The sequence below is a fragment of the Syngnathus acus genome, chromosome 11 (genome assembly GCF_901709675.1).
Source record: "Syngnathus acus chromosome 11, fSynAcu1.2, whole genome shotgun sequence".
In the NCBI taxonomy this organism is placed as follows: Eukaryota; Metazoa; Chordata; class Actinopteri; order Syngnathiformes; family Syngnathidae; genus Syngnathus; species Syngnathus acus.
Window position 1 is genome coordinate 7,581,742 of NC_051096.1, and position 18,316 is coordinate 7,600,057.

The 18,316-nt window shown below is 46.1% G+C and overlaps 1 long non-coding RNA gene across 2 annotated transcripts; it reads right to left on the reverse strand.

Annotated features, from left to right (window-relative positions):
- Positions 1 to 13,251: 13,251 nt before the first annotated feature.
- On the reverse strand, positions 13,252 to 14,677 carry LOC119130508. Of its 2 annotated transcripts, none has more exons than XR_005099454.1 (3): positions 14,647 to 14,677; positions 13,420 to 13,527; positions 13,252 to 13,345 (listed from the first exon to the last, which is right to left on the reverse strand). It is a non-coding gene; the product is annotated as an uncharacterized LOC119130508 (long non-coding RNA). The 2 variants fall into 2 exon arrangements; XR_005099453.1 differs by lacking the exon at positions 14,647 to 14,677 and adding an exon at positions 13,732 to 13,813.
- Between the last annotated feature and the right edge of the window lie 3,639 nt (positions 14,678 to 18,316).

Sequence of the window (18,316 nt, forward strand, 5' to 3'; positions counted from 1 at the left end):
GCATGGCGTCTTGTCGTTTGTAGTGTTTGCCATTGCATGGCGTCATGTCGTTTGTAGTGTTTGCCATTGCATGGCGTCTTGTCGTTTGTAGTGTTTGCCATTGCATGGCGTCTTTTGTCGTTTGTAGTGTTTGCCATTGCATGGCGTCATGTCGTTTGTAGTGTTTGCCATTGCATGGCGTCTTTTGTCGTTTGTAGTGTTTGCCATTGCATGGCGTCTTTTGTCGTTTGTAGTGTTTGCCATTGCATGGCGTCTTTTGTCGTTTGTAGTGTTTGCCATTGCATGGCGTCTTTTGTCGTTTGTAGTGTTTGCCATTGCATGGCGTCTTGTCGTTTGTAGTGTTTGCCATTGCATGGCGTCTTGTCGTTTGTAGTGTTTGCCATTGCATGGCGTCTTGTCGTTTGTAGTGTTTGCCATTGCATGGCGTCTTGTCGTTTGTAGTGTTTGCCATTGCATGGCGTCTTGTCGTTTGTAGTGTTTGCCATTGCATGGCGTCTTGTCGTTTGTAGTGTTTGCCATTGCATGGCGTCTTGTCGTTTGTAGTGTTTGCCATTGCATGGCGTGTTTTGTCGTTTGTAGTGTTTGCCATTGCATGGCGTCTTGTCGTTTGTAGTGTTTGCCATTGCATGGCGTGTTTTGTCGTTTGTAGTGTTTGCCATTGCATGGCGTCATGTCGTTTGTAGTGTTTGCCATTGCATGGCGTCATTGTCGTTTGTAGTGTTTGCCATTGCATGGCGTCTTTTGTCGTTTGTAGTGTTTGCCATTGCATGGCGTCTTTTGTCGTTTGTAGTGTTTGCCATTGCATGGCGTCTTTTGTCGTTTGTAGTGTTTGCCATTGCATGGCGTCTTTTGTCGTTTGTAGTGTTTGCCATTGCATGGCGTCTTGTCGTTTGTAGTGTTTGCCATTGCATGGCGTCTTGTCGTTTGTAGTGTTTGCCATTGCATGGCGTCTTGTCGTTTGTAGTGTTTGCCATTGCATGGCGTCTTGTCGTTTGTACTGTTTGCCATTGTATGGCGTGTTTTGTCGTTTGTACTGTTTGCCATTGTATGGCGTCTTTTGTCGTTTGTAGTGTTTGCCATTGCATGGCGTCTTTTGTCGTTTGTAGTGTTTGCCATTGCATGGCGCGTCTTGACGTTTGTAGTGTTTGCCATTGTATGGCGCGTCTTGACGTTTGTAGTGTTTGCCATTGCATGGCGTCTTGTCGTTTGTAGTGTTTGCCATTGCATGGCGTCATGTCGTTTGTAGTGTTTGCCATTGCATGGCGTCATGTCGTTTGTAGTGTTTGCCATTGCATGGCGTCTTTTGTCGTTTGTAGTGTTTGCCATTGCATGGCGTCATGTCGTTTGTAGTGTTTGCCATTGCATGGCGTCTTTTGTCGTTTGTAGTGTTTGCCATTGCATGGCGTCTTTTGTCGTTTGTAGTGTTTGCCATTGCATGGCGTCTTTTGTCGTTTGTAGTGTTTGCCATTGCATGGCGTCTTGTCGTTTGTAGTGTTTGCCATTGCATGGCGTCTTGTCGTTTGTAGTGTTTGCCATTGCATGGCGTCTTGTCGTTTGTAGTGTTTGCCATTGCATGGCGTCTTTTGTCGTTTGTAGTGTTTGCCATTGCATGGCGTCTTGTCGTTTGTAGTGTTTGCCATTGCATGGCGTCTTGTCGTTTGTAGTGTTTGCCATTGCATGGCGTCTTGTCGTTTGTACTGTTTGCCATTGCATGGCGTCTTGTCGTTTGTAGTGTTTGCCATTGCATGGCGTCTTGTCGTTTGTAGTGTTTGCCATTGCATGGCGTGTTTTGTCGTTTGTAGTGTTTGCCATTGCATGGCGTCATGTCGTTTGTAGTGTTTGCCATTGTATGGCGTCATGTCGTTTGTAGTGTTTGCCATTGTATGGCGTGTTTTGTCGTTTGTAGTGTTTGCCATTGTATGGCGCGTCTTGTCGTTTGTAGTGTTTGCCATTGCATGGCGTCTTTTGTCGTTTGTAGTGTTTGCCATTGCATGGCGTCTTTTGTCGTTTGTAGTGTTTGCCATTGCATGGCGTCTTGTCGTTTGTAGTGTTTGCCATTGCATGGCGTCTTGTCGTTTGTAGTGTTTGCCATTGCATGGCGTCTTGTCGTTTGTAGTGTTTGCCATTGCATGGCGTCTTGTCGTTTGTAGTGTTTGCCATTGCATGGCGTCTTGTCGTTTGTAGTGTTTGCCATTGCATGGCGTCTTGTCGTTTGTACTGTTTGCCATTGTATGGCGTCTTGTCGTTTGTACTGTTTGCCATTGTATGGCGTCTTGTCGTTTGTACTGTTTGCCATTGTATGGCGTGTTTTGTCGTTTGTACTGTTTGCCATTGTATGGCGTCTTTTGTCGTTTGTAGTGTTTGCCATTGTATGGCGCGTCTTGTCGTTTGTAGTGTTTGCCATTGTATGGCGCGTCTTGTCGTTTGTAGTGTTTGCCATTGCATGGCGTCTTGTCGTTTGTAGTGTTTGCCATTGCATGGCGTCATGTCGTTTGTAGTGTTTGCCATTGCATGGCGCGTCTTGTCGTTTGTAGTGTTTGCCATTGCATGGCGCGTCTTGTCGTTTGTAGTGTTTGCCATTGCATGGCGTCTTTTGTCGTTTGTAGTGTTTGCCATTGCATGGCGTCTTTTGTCGTTTGTAGTGTTTGCCATTGCATGGCGTCTTTTGTCGTTTGTAGTGTTTGCCATTGCATGGCGTCTTTTGTCGTTTGTAGTGTTTGCCATTGCATGGCGTCTTGTCGTTTGTAGTGTTTGCCATTGCATGGCGTCTTGTCGTTTGTAGTGTTTGCCATTGCATGGCGTCTTGTCGTTTGTAGTGTTTGCCATTGTATGGCGTCTTGTCGTTTGTACTGTTTGCCATTGCATGGCGTCTTTTGTCGTTTGTAGTGTTTGCCATTGCATGGCGCGTCTTGTCGTTTGTAGTGTTTGCCATTGCATGGCGCGTCTTGTCGTTTGTAGTGTTTGCCATTGCATGGCGTCTTTTGTCGTTTGTAGTGTTTGCCATTGCATGGCGTCTTTTGTCGTTTGTAGTGTTTGCCATTGCATGGCGTCTTTTGTCGTTTGTAGTGTTTGCCATTGCATGGCGTCTTTTGTCGTTTGTAGTGTTTGCCATTGCATGGCGTCTTTTGTCGTTTGTAGTGTTTGCCATTGCATGGCGTGTTTTGTTTGTACTGTTTGCCATTGTATGGCGTCTTTTGTCGTTTGTAGTGTTTGCCATTGTATGGCGCGTCTTGTCGTTTGTACTGTTTGCATTGTATGGCGTGTATCGTAGTGGTGGTTTGTGTGGTATGCGCATACCACGCAAACTACCACGCATTCCATGCATACCACGCAAACTACCACGCATACCACGCAAACTACCACGCATTCCACGCAAACTACCACGCATACCATACAAACTACCACGCATTCCACGCAAACTACCACGCAAACCATACAAACTACCACGCATACCACGCATTCCATGCATACCACGCAAACTACCACGCAAACTACCACGCATTCCACGCATTCCACGCATTCCACGCAAACTATCACGCAGACTACCATGCATTCCACGCATACCACGCAAACTACCACGCAAACTACCACGCATACCATGCATTCCACGCATTCCATGCATTCCATGCATACCATGCATACCACGCAAACTACCACGCATACCATACAAACTACCATGCAAACTACCACACAAACTACCATGCATTCCACGCATACCATGCATACCACGCAAACTACCACGCATACCATACAAACTACCACGCAAACTACCACGCAAACTACCACGCATTCCACGCATACCACGCATTCCACGCATACCACGCATGCGTGGAATGCGTGGTAGTTTGCGTGGTATGCGTGGTATGCGTGGAATGCGTGGTATGCGTGGTATGCGTGGTATGCGTGGTAGTTTACGTGGTGGTATGCGTGGTATGCGTGGAATGCGTGGAATGCGTGGTAGTTTGCGTGGTAGTTTGCGTGGTATGCGTGGAATGCGTGGTATGCGTGGTAGTTTGCGTGGTAGTTTGCATGGTAGTTTGTATGGTATGCGTGGTAGTTTGCGTGGTATGCATGGTATGCGTGGAATGCGTGGAATGCTTGGTAGTTTGTGTGGTAGTTTGCATGGTAGTTTGTATGGTATGTGTGGTAGTTTGCGTGGTAGTTTGTATGGTATGCGTGGTAGTTTGCGTGGTATGCGTGGAATGCATGGTATGCGTGGAATGCATGGTATGCGTGGAATGCATGGTATGCGTGGAATGCATGGTATGCGTGGTAGTTTGCGTGGTATGCGTGGTATGCGTGGAATGCGTGGTAGTTTGCGTGGTAGTTTGCATGGTAGTTTGTATGGTATGCGTGGTAGTTTGCGTGGTATGCATGGTATGCGTGGAATGCGTGGAATGCTTGGTAGTTTGCATGGTAGTTTGTATGGTATGCGTGGTAGTTTGCGTGGTATGCATGGAATGCGTTGTATGCGTGGTATGCATGGAATGCGTGGAATGCGTGGTAGTTTGTATGGTTTGCGTGGTAGTTTGCGTGGAATGCGTGGTAGTTTGTATGGTATGCGTGGTAGTTTGCGTGGAATGCGTGGAATGCGTGGTAGTTTGCGTGGTATGCGTGGTAGTTTGCGTGGTATGCATGGAATGCGTGGTAGTTTGCGTGGTATGCGCATACCACACAAACCACCACTACGATACACGCCATACAATGCAAACAGTACAAACAAAACACGCCATACAATGGCAAACACTACAAACAATACACGCCATACAATGGCAAACAGTACAAACAAAACACGCCATGCAATGGCAAACAGTACAAACAAAACACGCCATGCAATGGCAAACAGTACAAACGACGGCAAACAGTACAAACAATACACACCATACAATGGCAAACAGTACAAACAATACACGCCATACAATGGCAAACAGTACAAACGACGCCATACAATGGCAAACAGTACAAACAATAAGACGCGCCATGCAATGGCAAACACTACAAACGACAAGACGCGCCATACAATGGCAAACACTACAAACGACAAAAGACGCCATACAATGGCAAACAGTACAAACAAAACACGCCATGCAATGGCAAACACTACAAACGACAAAAGACGCCATGCAATGGCAAACACTACAAACGACAAGACGCGCCATACAATGGCAAACACTACAAACGACAAAAGACGCCATGCAATGGCAAACACTACAAACGACAAGACGCCATGCAATGGCAAACACTACAAACGACAAGACGCGCCATACAATGGCAAACACTACAAACGACAAGACGCGCCATACAATGGCAAACACTACAAACGACAAAAGACGCCATGCAATGGCAAACACTACAAACGACAAAACACGCCATGCAATGGCAAACACTACAAACGACAAGACGCCATGCAATGGCAAACACTACAAACGACAAGACGCCATGCAATGGCAAACACTACAAACGACAAGACGCCATGCAATGGCAAACACTACAAACGACAAAAGACGCCATGCAATGGCAAACACTACAAACGACAAAAGACGCCATGCAATGGCAAACACTACAAACGACAAAAGACGCCATGCAATGGCAAACACTACAAACGACAAAAGACGCCATGCAATGGCAAACACTACAAACGACAAGACGCGCCATGCAATGGCAAACACTACAAACGACAAGACGCGCCATGCAATGGCAAACACTACAAACGACATGACGCCATGCAATGGCAAACACTACAAACGACAAGACGCCATGCAATGGCAAACACTACAAACGACAAGACGCGCCATACAATGGCAAACACTACAAACGACAAGACGCGCCATACAATGGCAAACACTACAAACGACAAAAGACGCCATACAATGGCAAACAGTACAAACGACAAAACACGCCATACAATGGCAAACAGTACAAACGACAAGACGCCATACAATGGCAAACAGTACAAACGACAAGACGCCATACAATGGCAAACAGTACAAACGACAAGACGCCATGCAATGGCAAACACTACAAACGACAAGACGCCATGCAATGGCAAACACTACAAACGACAAGACGCCATGCAATGGCAAACACTACAAACGACAAGACGCCATGCAATGGCAAACACTACAAACGACAAGACGCCATGCAATGGCAAACACTACAAACGACAAGACGCCATGCAATGGCAAACACTACAAACGACAAAAGACGCCATGCAATGGCAAACACTACAAACGACAAAAGACGCCATGCAATGGCAAACACTACAAACGACAAGACGCGCCATACAATGGCAAACACTACAAACGACAAAACACGCCATACAATGGCAAACACTACAAACGACATGACGCCATACAATGGCAAACACTACAAACGACATGACGCCATGCAATGGCAAACACTACAAACGACAAAACACGCCATGCAATGGCAAACACTACAAACGACAAGACGCCATGCAATGGCAAACACTACAAACGACAAGACGCCATGCAATGGCAAACACTACAAACGACAAGACGCCATGCAATGGCAAACACTACAAACGACAAGACGCCATGCAATGGCAAACACTACAAACGACAAGACGCCATGCAATGGCAAACACTACAAACGACAAAAGACGCCATGCAATGGCAAACACTACAAACGACAAGACGCCATGCAATGGCAAACACTACAAACGACAAGACGCCATGCAATGGCAAACACTACAAACGACAAGACGCCATGCAATGGCAAACACTACAAACGACAAAAGACGCCATGCAATGGCAAACACTACAAACGACAAAAGACGCCATGCAATGGCAAACACTACAAACGACAAAAGACGCCATGCAATGGCAAACACTACAAACGACATGACGCCATGCAATGGCAAACACTACAAACGACAAAAGACGCCATGCAATGGCAAACACTACAAACGACATGACGCCATGCAATGGCAAACACTACAAACGACATGACGCCATGCAATGGCAAACACTACAAACGACAAGACGCCATGCAATGGCAAACACTACAAACGTCAAGACGCGCCATACAATGGCAAACACTACAAACGTCAAGACGCGCCATGCAATGGCAAACACTACAAACGACAAAAGACGCCATGCAATGGCAAACACTACAAACGACAAAAGACGCCATACAATGGCAAACAGTACAAACGACAAAACACGCCATACAATGGCAAACAGTACAAACGACAAGACGCCATGCAATGGCAAACACTACAAACGACAAGACGCCATGCAATGGCAAACACTACAAACGACAAGACGCCATGCAATGGCAAACACTACAAACGACAAGACGCCATGCAATGGCAAACACTACAAACGACAAAAGACGCCATGCAATGGCAAACACTACAAACGACAAAAGACGCCGTGCAATGGCAAACACTACAAACGACAAAAGACGCCATGCAATGGCAAACACTACAAACGACAAAAGACGCCATGCAATGGCAAACACTACAAACGACAAAAGACGCCATGCAATGGCAAACACTACAAACGACATGACGCCATGCAATGGCAAACACTACAAACGACATGACGCCATGCAATGGCAAACACTACAAACGACAAAACACGCCATGCAATGGCAAACACTACAAACGACAAGACGCCATGCAATGGCAAACACTACAAACGACAAAACACGCCATGCAATGGCAAACACTACAAACGACAAGACGCCATGCAATGGCAAACACTACAAACGACAAGACGCCATGCAATGGCAAACACTACAAACGACAAGACGCCATGCAATGGCAAACACTACAAACGACAAGACGCCATGCAATGGCAAACACTACAAACGACAAGACGCCATGCAATGGCAAACACTACAAACGACAAGACGCCATGCAATGGCAAACACTACAAACGACAAGACGCCATGCAATGGCAAACACTACAAACGACAAGACGCCATGCAATGGCAACACTACAAACGACAAAAGACGCCATGCAATGGCAAACACTACAAACGACAAAAGACGCCATGCAATGGCAAACACTACAAACGACAAAAGACGCCATGCAATGGCAAACACTACAAACGACAAAAGACGCCATGCAATGGCAAACACTACAAACGACATGACGCCATGCAATGGCAAACACTACAAACGACAAAGACGCCATGCAATGGCAAACACTACAAACGACATGACGCCATGCAATGGCAAACACTACAAACGACATGACGCCATGCAATGGCAAACACTACAAACGACAAGACGCCATGCAATGGCAAACACTACAAACGACAAGACGCCATGCAATGGCAAACACTACAAACGACAAGACGCCATGCAATGGCAAACACTACAAACGACAAAAGACGCCATGCAATGGCAAACACTACAAACGACAAAAGACGCCATGCAATGGCAAACACTACAAACGACAAAAGACGCCATGCAATGGCAAACACTACAAACGACAAAAGACGCCATGCAATGGCAAACACTACAAACGACAAAAGACGCCATGCAATGGCAAACACTACAAACGACAAAAGACGCCATGCAATGGCAAACACTACAAACGACAAAAGACGCCATGCAATGGCAAACACTACAAACGACAAAACACGCCATGCAATGGCAAACACTACAAACGACAAAACACGCCATGCAATGGCAAACACTACAAACGACAAGACGCCATGCAATGGCAAACACTACAAACGACAAGACGCCATGCAATGGCAAACACTACAAACGACAAGACGCCATGCAATGGCAAACACTACAAACGACAAAAGACGCCATGCAATGGCAAACACTACAAACGACAAAAGACGCCATGCAATGGCAAACACTACAAACGACAAAAGACGCCATGCAATGGCAAACACTACAAACGACAAAAGACGCCATGCAATGGCAAACACTACAAACGACAAGACGCGCCATGCAATGGCAAACACTACAAACGACAAGACGCGCCATGCAATGGCAAACACTACAAACGACATGACGCCATGCAATGGCAAACACTACAAACGACAAGACGCCATGCAATGGCAAACACTACAAACGACAAGACGCGCCATACAATGGCAAACACTACAAACGACAAGACGCGCCATACAATGGCAAACACTACAAACGACAAAAGACGCCATACAATGGCAAACAGTACAAACGACAAAACACGCCATACAATGGCAAACAGTACAAACGACAAGACGCCATACAATGGCAAACAGTACAAACGACAAGACGCCATACAATGGCAAACAGTACAAACGACAAGACGCCATGCAATGGCAAACACTACAAACGACAAGACGCCATGCAATGGCAAACACTACAAACGACAAGACGCCATGCAATGGCAAACACTACAAACGACAAGACGCCATGCAATGGCAAACACTACAAACGACAAGACGCCATGCAATGGCAAACACTACAAACGACAAGACGCCATGCAATGGCAAACACTACAAACGACAAAAGACGCCATGCAATGGCAAACACTACAAACGACAAAAGACGCCATGCAATGGCAAACACTACAAACGACAAGACGCGCCATACAATGGCAAACACTACAAACGACAAAACACGCCATACAATGGCAAACACTACAAACGACATGACGCCATACAATGGCAAACACTACAAACGACATGACGCCATGCAATGGCAAACACTACAAACGACAAAACACGCCATGCAATGGCAAACACTACAAACGACAAGACGCCATGCAATGGCAAACACTACAAACGACAAGACGCCATGCAATGGCAAACACTACAAACGACAAGACGCCATGCAATGGCAAACACTACAAACGACAAGACGCCATGCAATGGCAAACACTACAAACGACAAGACGCCATGCAATGGCAAACACTACAAACGACAAAAGACGCCATGCAATGGCAAACACTACAAACGACAAGACGCCATGCAATGGCAAACACTACAAACGACAAGACGCCATGCAATGGCAAACACTACAAACGACAAGACGCCATGCAATGGCAAACACTACAAACGACAAAAGACGCCATGCAATGGCAAACACTACAAACGACAAAAGACGCCATGCAATGGCAAACACTACAAACGACAAAAGACGCCATGCAATGGCAAACACTACAAACGACATGACGCCATGCAATGGCAAACACTACAAACGACAAAAGACGCCATGCAATGGCAAACACTACAAACGACATGACGCCATGCAATGGCAAACACTACAAACGACATGACGCCATGCAATGGCAAACACTACAAACGACAAGACGCCATGCAATGGCAAACACTACAAACGTCAAGACGCGCCATACAATGGCAAACACTACAAACGACAAGACGCGCCATGCAATGGCAAACACTACAAACGACAAAAGACGCCATGCAATGGCAAACACTACAAACGACAAAAGACGCCATACAATGGCAAACAGTACAAACGACAAAACACGCCATACAATGGCAAACAGTACAAACGACAAGACGCCATGCAATGGCAAACACTACAAACGACAAGACGCCATGCAATGGCAAACACTACAAACGACAAGACGCCATGCAATGGCAAACACTACAAACGACAAGACGCCATGCAATGGCAAACACTACAAACGACAAAAGACGCCATGCAATGGCAAACACTACAAACGACAAAAGACGCCGTGCAATGGCAAACACTACAAACGACAAAAGACGCCATGCAATGGCAAACACTACAAACGACAAAAGACGCCATGCAATGGCAAACACTACAAACGACAAAAGACGCCATGCAATGGCAAACACTACAAACGACATGACGCCATGCAATGGCAAACACTACAAACGACATGACGCCATGCAATGGCAAACACTACAAACGACAAAACACGCCATGCAATGGCAAACACTACAAACGACAAGACGCCATGCAATGGCAAACACTACAAACGACAAAACACGCCATGCAATGGCAAACACTACAAACGACAAGACGCCATGCAATGGCAAACACTACAAACGACAAGACGCCATGCAATGGCAAACACTACAAACGACAAGACGCCATGCAATGGCAAACACTACAAACGACAAGACGCCATGCAATGGCAAACACTACAAACGACAAGACGCCATGCAATGGCAAACACTACAAACGACAAGACGCCATGCAATGGCAAACACTACAAACGACAAGACGCCATGCAATGGCAAACACTACAAACGACAAGACGCCATGCAATGGCAAACACTACAAACGACAAAAGACGCCATGCAATGGCAAACACTACAAACGACAAAAGACGCCATGCAATGGCAAACACTACAAACGACAAAAGACGCCATGCAATGGCAAACACTACAAACGACAAAAGACGCCATGCAATGGCAAACACTACAAACGACATGACGCCATGCAATGGCAAACACTACAAACGACAAAAGACGCCATGCAATGGCAAACACTACAAACGACATGACGCCATGCAATGGCAAACACTACAAACGACATGACGCCATGCAATGGCAAACACTACAAACGACAAGACGCCATGCAATGGCAAACACTACAAACGTCAAGACGCGCCATACAATGGCAAACACTACAAACGTCAAGACGCGCCATGCAATGGCAAACACTACAAACGACAAAAGACGCCATGCAATGGCAAACACTACAAACGACAAAAGACGCCATACAATGGCAAACAGTACAAACGACAAAACACGCCATACAATGGCAAACAGTACAAACGACAAGACGCCATGCAATGGCAAACACTACAAACGACAAGACGCCATGCAATGGCAAACACTACAAACGACAAGACGCCATGCAATGGCAAACACTACAAACGACAAGACGCCATGCAATGGCAAACACTACAAACGACAAAAGACGCCATGCAATGGCAAACACTACAAACGACAAAAGACGCCGTGCAATGGCAAACACTACAAACGACAAAAGACGCCATGCAATGGCAAACACTACAAACGACAAAAGACGCCATGCAATGGCAAACACTACAAACGACAAAAGACGCCATGCAATGGCAAACACTACAAACGACATGACGCCATGCAATGGCAAACACTACAAACGACATGACGCCATGCAATGGCAAACACTACAAACGACATGACGCCATGCAATGGCAAACACTACAAACGACAAAACACGCCATGCAATGGCAAACACTACAAACGACAAGACGCCATGCAATGGCAAACACTACAAACGACAAGACGCCATGCAATGGCAAACACTACAAACGACAAGACGCCATGCAATGGCAAACACTACAAACGACAAGACGCCATGCAATGGCAAACACTACAAACGACAAGACGCCATGCAATGGCAAACACTACAAACGACAAGACGCCATGCAATGGCAAACACTACAAACGACAAGACGCCATGCAATGGCAAACACTACAAACGACAAAAGACGCCATGCAATGGCAAACACTACAAACGACAAAAGACGCCATGCAATGGCAAACACTACAAACGACAAAAGACGCCATGCAATGGCAAACACTACAAACGACAAAAGACGCCATGCAATGGCAAACACTACAAACGACAAAAGACGCCATGCAATGGCAAACACTACAAACGACAAAAGACGCCATGCAATGGCAAACACTACAAACGACAAAAGACGCCATGCAATGGCAAACACTACAAACGACAAAAGACGCCATGCAATGGCAAACACTACAAACGACAAAAGACGCCATGCAATGGCAAACACTACAAACGACAAAAGACGCCATGCAATGGCAAACACTACAAACGACAAAACACGCCATGCAATGGCAAACACTACAAACAAAACACGCCACGCAATGGCAAACACTACAAACAAAACACACCATACAATGGCAAACACTACATACAATAACACTACAATACATACAATACAATCACTACAATACATACAATACAAACACTACAATACAAACAATACCATACAGTCCAATACCATACAGTCCAATACCATACCATACAAACATCATACCATACAAACACCATACCATACAAATACAAACAATACAATGCAATACACCATACAATACAAACACTACAATACAACATTGGTTGATTGATAGACCTTTATTCCACAACAGGGAAATTTACTTGTCACAGCAGCGTACAAGAGTGCAAGAATACAAGGGACAAGTGCCAAATGTAAAAATGGATAAATAAGAGCCCCCTAGTGGCCTTGCCCCAGGCAGTTGCCTGGTCTGGTAAAGCACAGCTCTGCGTCAGGGAGTTCGATGGTGTGACTTCTCACCGGCGTCACCCTGCTCACTGGATTCATACAAAAAAAACTTGAAAAGTACAAATGGTGCAATTGGTAAAAGTGATTACAGTCAGCTGAAACTTTACACCAACGGGCTTTCACCTGATTTGGGACTACTCTTCCTCAGCATCCTCAACATCACTGAGATGTCTCAGGAGCCTCCTGCTTGCTTTGTATAGAAGGGTGCTGGCTGGGAGGCCTTTATGAGCGCTACAAAACACAAACACAAATTATTGCAACACTTGTAGACATTGAGTAGAGTGGCAATGGCATGATATTTTGCAACAATTATACATATCAACTACAGTTTTATACTTAAAATATGTATACAATTATCAGTATATTGTAATGAGTTATAATAATGACAAAAGTATCCAAATTATAATATTTTGATCTTATCATCCATCAACTCACTCAGAAATGGCGGCATGAATCGAGCAGTCGTCCAAAACGGGAGAAAATCACGCTCGCAAATGTTTGTTGCGTAACGGAACCCTCGCCATCTTGGAATAGATTTGAACATGACGTAACCGATTCGTCACATTCGTCACGTTTGCATAACACGGAAATAGCACACTATATGTAATGCAACATTGTTAATTTGACGAAACAAAACGCCAAAGAGATTTGAAATACTGTCGCGGCAAAACTACAGTCGCGGTGGCCGTGACGTGTGAAAATCTTGCAAACAAACAAGGCGTCCGTCGTGATTTGAAACGGCAATGAACGACAAACATTTGATAGCATACTAGCTTACCCGAGAAACCGCCACACGGTCGGTGGCGCCTTGAATCCTGCAACAAACAAACAAACAAGGCGTCCGTCGTGAGGAACGCCAATGAACGACAAACATTTGATAGCATACTAGCTTACCCGAGAAACCGCCACACGGTCGGTGGCGCCTTGAATCCTGCAACAAACAAACAAACAAGGCGTCCGTCGTGAGGAACGCCAATGAACGACAAACATTTGATAGCATACTAGCTTACCCGAGAAACCGCCACACGGTCGGTGGCGCCTTGAATCCTGCAACAAACAAGGCGTCCGTCGTGAGAAACGCCAATGAACGACAAACATTTGATAGCATACTAGCTTAGCCGAGAAACCGCCACACGGTCGGTGGCGCCTTGAATCCTGCAACAAACAAACAAACAAGGCGTCCGTCGTGAGGAACGCCAATGAACGACAAACATTTGATAGCATACTAGCTTACCCGAGAAACCGCCACACGGTCGGTGGCGCCTTGAATCCTGCAACAAACAAACAAACAAGGCGTCCGTCGTGAGGAACGCAAATGAACGACAAACATTTGATAGCATACTAGCTTACCCGAGAAACCGCCACACGGTCGGTGGCGCCTTGAATCCTGCAACAAACAAACAAACAAACAACAAACAAGGCGTCCGTCGTGAGGAACGCCAATGAACGACAAACATTTGATAGCATACTAGCTTACCCGAGAAACCGCCCGCGTGTCGCACCTGCATATGACAACTTCCCTTGAGCACACACCGTCCCCAATTCATGACGTCACATCCGCCAATTCAAATCTCCCTCGCCTGCTCGTCCAATGGCGCTTCGCACACTCGCGTACCACGTGACAGGCCACTTCATTAGGGAAAAATCATGGTCAAAGTGAAAAGTGCCACACCCGCCAAGGGCAGGTCTCGAACACTAGTTCCATCGCATCAGAAGCAATGACATTAACCACTCGACCAAAGACTCGTGACTATTGCAGTGACAGAAGAGCACGTCTGCATCACCGCGCCCCCTTTCCAACCAATCGGATTTCATTCTCATTGCCCCACCCACTTCCTGAGACCTCAGCGAATCATGAAGCAGTATTAAACAAGCGAAAGGAAAAAAATAAATGAAAAATAAGAGTCACAATCTTTATGCAGAAGTGAGAGAAAATTGACAAAGTACAGCCCAACGGTAGGGTTCGAACCCTCGTTCCACCGTATCAGAGACAATGACGTTAACCACTCGACCAAAGACTCGTGCCTATTGCAGTGACAGAAGAGCAACCCACGCTCACCTCAAGACTGAAAACTGCCTTCAAAAACCTAATGCCACTTTGCCCGCCTCCTACCTCTGCCCAAATTCAGTCTGACCAATCAGAGCGCAGCTGAAATTGGCCTGACCGCGCCCACATATCCATCAGTCAATCGGAAGGCAGCATTTCAAATCGACGACGCCACGACCACTTCACATCCCACCGATCACAGGACACCTCGTCTGCATCACCGCGCCCCCTTTCCAACCAATCGGATTTCATTCTCATTGCCCCACCCACTTCCTGATACCTCAGCAAATCATGAAGCAGTATTTAACAAGCAAAATGAAAAAAAAAATGAAAAAAAGTCACAAACTTTATGCAGAAGTGAGAGAAAAATCGACAAAGTACAGCCCGTGGATAAGGTCGGGTCCCGAACCATGGTTCTATCGTGTTTTACTTATTACTTGTTCTCCGTTTCTAAAAGGTCACTGACCTTTGGGGAGAGCAAACAGCAAATACACAGCAACAGAGCTCACGGCACATTTTCTGATACTTTTCTATAACTGATGTTGCGCCCTGACATTTTGGACTCCATATAAGTCACGTAGGAGGCTTTCACGACTAAGTCGTCCAACCTCCACAACTTGGAGATGGTCGCAACGCGCGGACCCGCTGCAAGGTGTACACTTCTGCCTCTAATAAATTCTCTCCGTCTCTTTTCTTCTCGCCCGGTGACAGTAGCGCCTTTATGCATAATGCGGATGCTCCTTGCGGAGGTCGAATGAAAGCTCACGTCGACATGTGTCAGGAGCTCGCCGCGTCGCCCTGGACTAATGATGGCACGCCGGCCGGCCCGCTGCCCTCGGCGGATGCTTGCACCCGCATCCAGTATGCGCGTGCACGGGTTCGTCATGCTGATTAAAAAAGCGCCCCCTCCCCTCCTCTCTCCGCTCCCACCCCGGCCGGCTAACAAAGCCCCTCAGAAAAAGACAGCGGGGAACACGAAGCGGTGTCAGGTCGGCCCGGGTGAGGCCGCCGGATGGGTGTCACCTGAATTTAGCCGCCTAATATGACAGCCGCCCGCTGACGGCTTGTCGGCCCAGTGTCACTTTGCCAGAGTTTGGGGGCCCCGTTCTCATGCAAAGCATTTGGACCACACGTGAATGAGACTCGTCACGCTGTCCGCCGAGGCTGCCGGATGAAACGCCTTTGACAACCCGACCAGGAATAGTCGGGAATAATGAGGAAATGGCAGCCACGACAGTTGTAACCTATTTATTTTCTAACGCGCACGCACAAATGTCTCCGGGAGGGTGATGTCACCCTCCGCGTTGTGGTCAACCCGAGACGTCCGCAACCTACTTTTCATGTGACGTGTCCCCGACAATTCTTATTTTTCCAACTGTACAGCCAGCGAGACAAGTCAAAGCCTCACGAGTCAACACGTTCCAGGTGGGTGCTTCTTTTTGGGCCTGTCTTCCCTACGCTTAGTCACTCTTGCAAAGTCTGTCAAGCTTTCAGAGCCAACATGGATTTGCAGTTCTTGTTGGAGGGAACATTAACATCAACCACATATTAATTTGTAAACAATGCAGCTAAGCCTCTGGCTGGCTGACGTTGTTACAGGTGATCCCTTTTTCAAACTTGTGAACTCGTACATAATAGCGGAACGACCTGTCCAATAACAATCGACGATGCTACTTTCCCAGATGACTCGAAGGACTCAAACACCTATCAAGAAATCAACAAACCTGTCAAAATGATGACAAATAGGGCCAGGCTCTTCAATTACTACCGATACCTTTCACCTACACTTTTGTTTTCGTTAACACAATGACTATTTTTTTAAATACCACTAACATTGTCATATTAGTTGGGCTTATGTATCGGTGGCTGGTATCGGCAGCCTCCGAGAGGAGCCGATACCTTTGAATGACACTAGTGGCCGCCTGATAACTATACTTGGTGTCCATTCTCGCCCGGCCTGAATTAAAATAACCTTTTGGACACTGACAAATAAAGGGGGGCTTCAAAAAATGCCACTACAATACTTTCCATGTTGTGTCTAAATGGCTCTCAAACCTTCTAAGGCTGAGCACCCCCCCAAAAAAAAGCCATCAGCTCCAGGTTGGAGCAAAAGGAGGCGGTGGGGGGCATTTTGCTGCGTGACACCGCAAGCTTCATTGTTCCCGGGAGTGAAGACGCCTGAGGCGAACCTTCACGCGCCGAGCGGGGCGGTACCGTGTCTACTTAAATGCCCTCGGTGGAAATGTGCCGCGGCTTCTCGCTTTTTATCATCAAGTGCCCGACTCTGCTGGTGAACGGCAAAGCCAAGCTCCGCGTCAAACACGCGCGTGCGTCACAAGTGCATTTTGTCCTCTCTCTATTTTATCTACAACACCCCACACTATAAAGGGATTATTATTTTTTTTGCCTATATAAACATACACGGGCAGAGATTTGGGGCTCTGAAATGCAAAACACAAGTCTATCAAGCCTTCCTTAATAACAAGCTCAACAAAATACAACACACACATCTGATAGAAAATACAAGATTCACAATTAAGGAACCTACACTTGAACTTTTGTTAAACCATAACTTCAATACCCTGTTACTTTTAAGTTGTAGTTTGCTTTTATTACATTTATTTCACTCGGGTAAGATTCAGGAATATTTTCTGTTTCTTCTTTCTGGAGAAATCTGAAACAAAGTCCAAGTCAAAGTCTGCTTTACTGTCAATTTCTTCACATGCCAAGACACACAAAGAAATCGAAATGACGTTCCCACTATCCCGCGGTGACAAGACATAGACAAGACAATATGTACATACAAGTAAACACAAAAAATAAAAACAAAAAGGCACAAACAATGAATAAATAAGAGTGATGAATAAATAATAAATAAACAAATAACACAATAAATAAGAGGAGCAAAAATGGAGCAAGTGTGCATACAGCAGACAGTCAGAATAGAGCGCAAAAGTACAGGACGCTACGCAG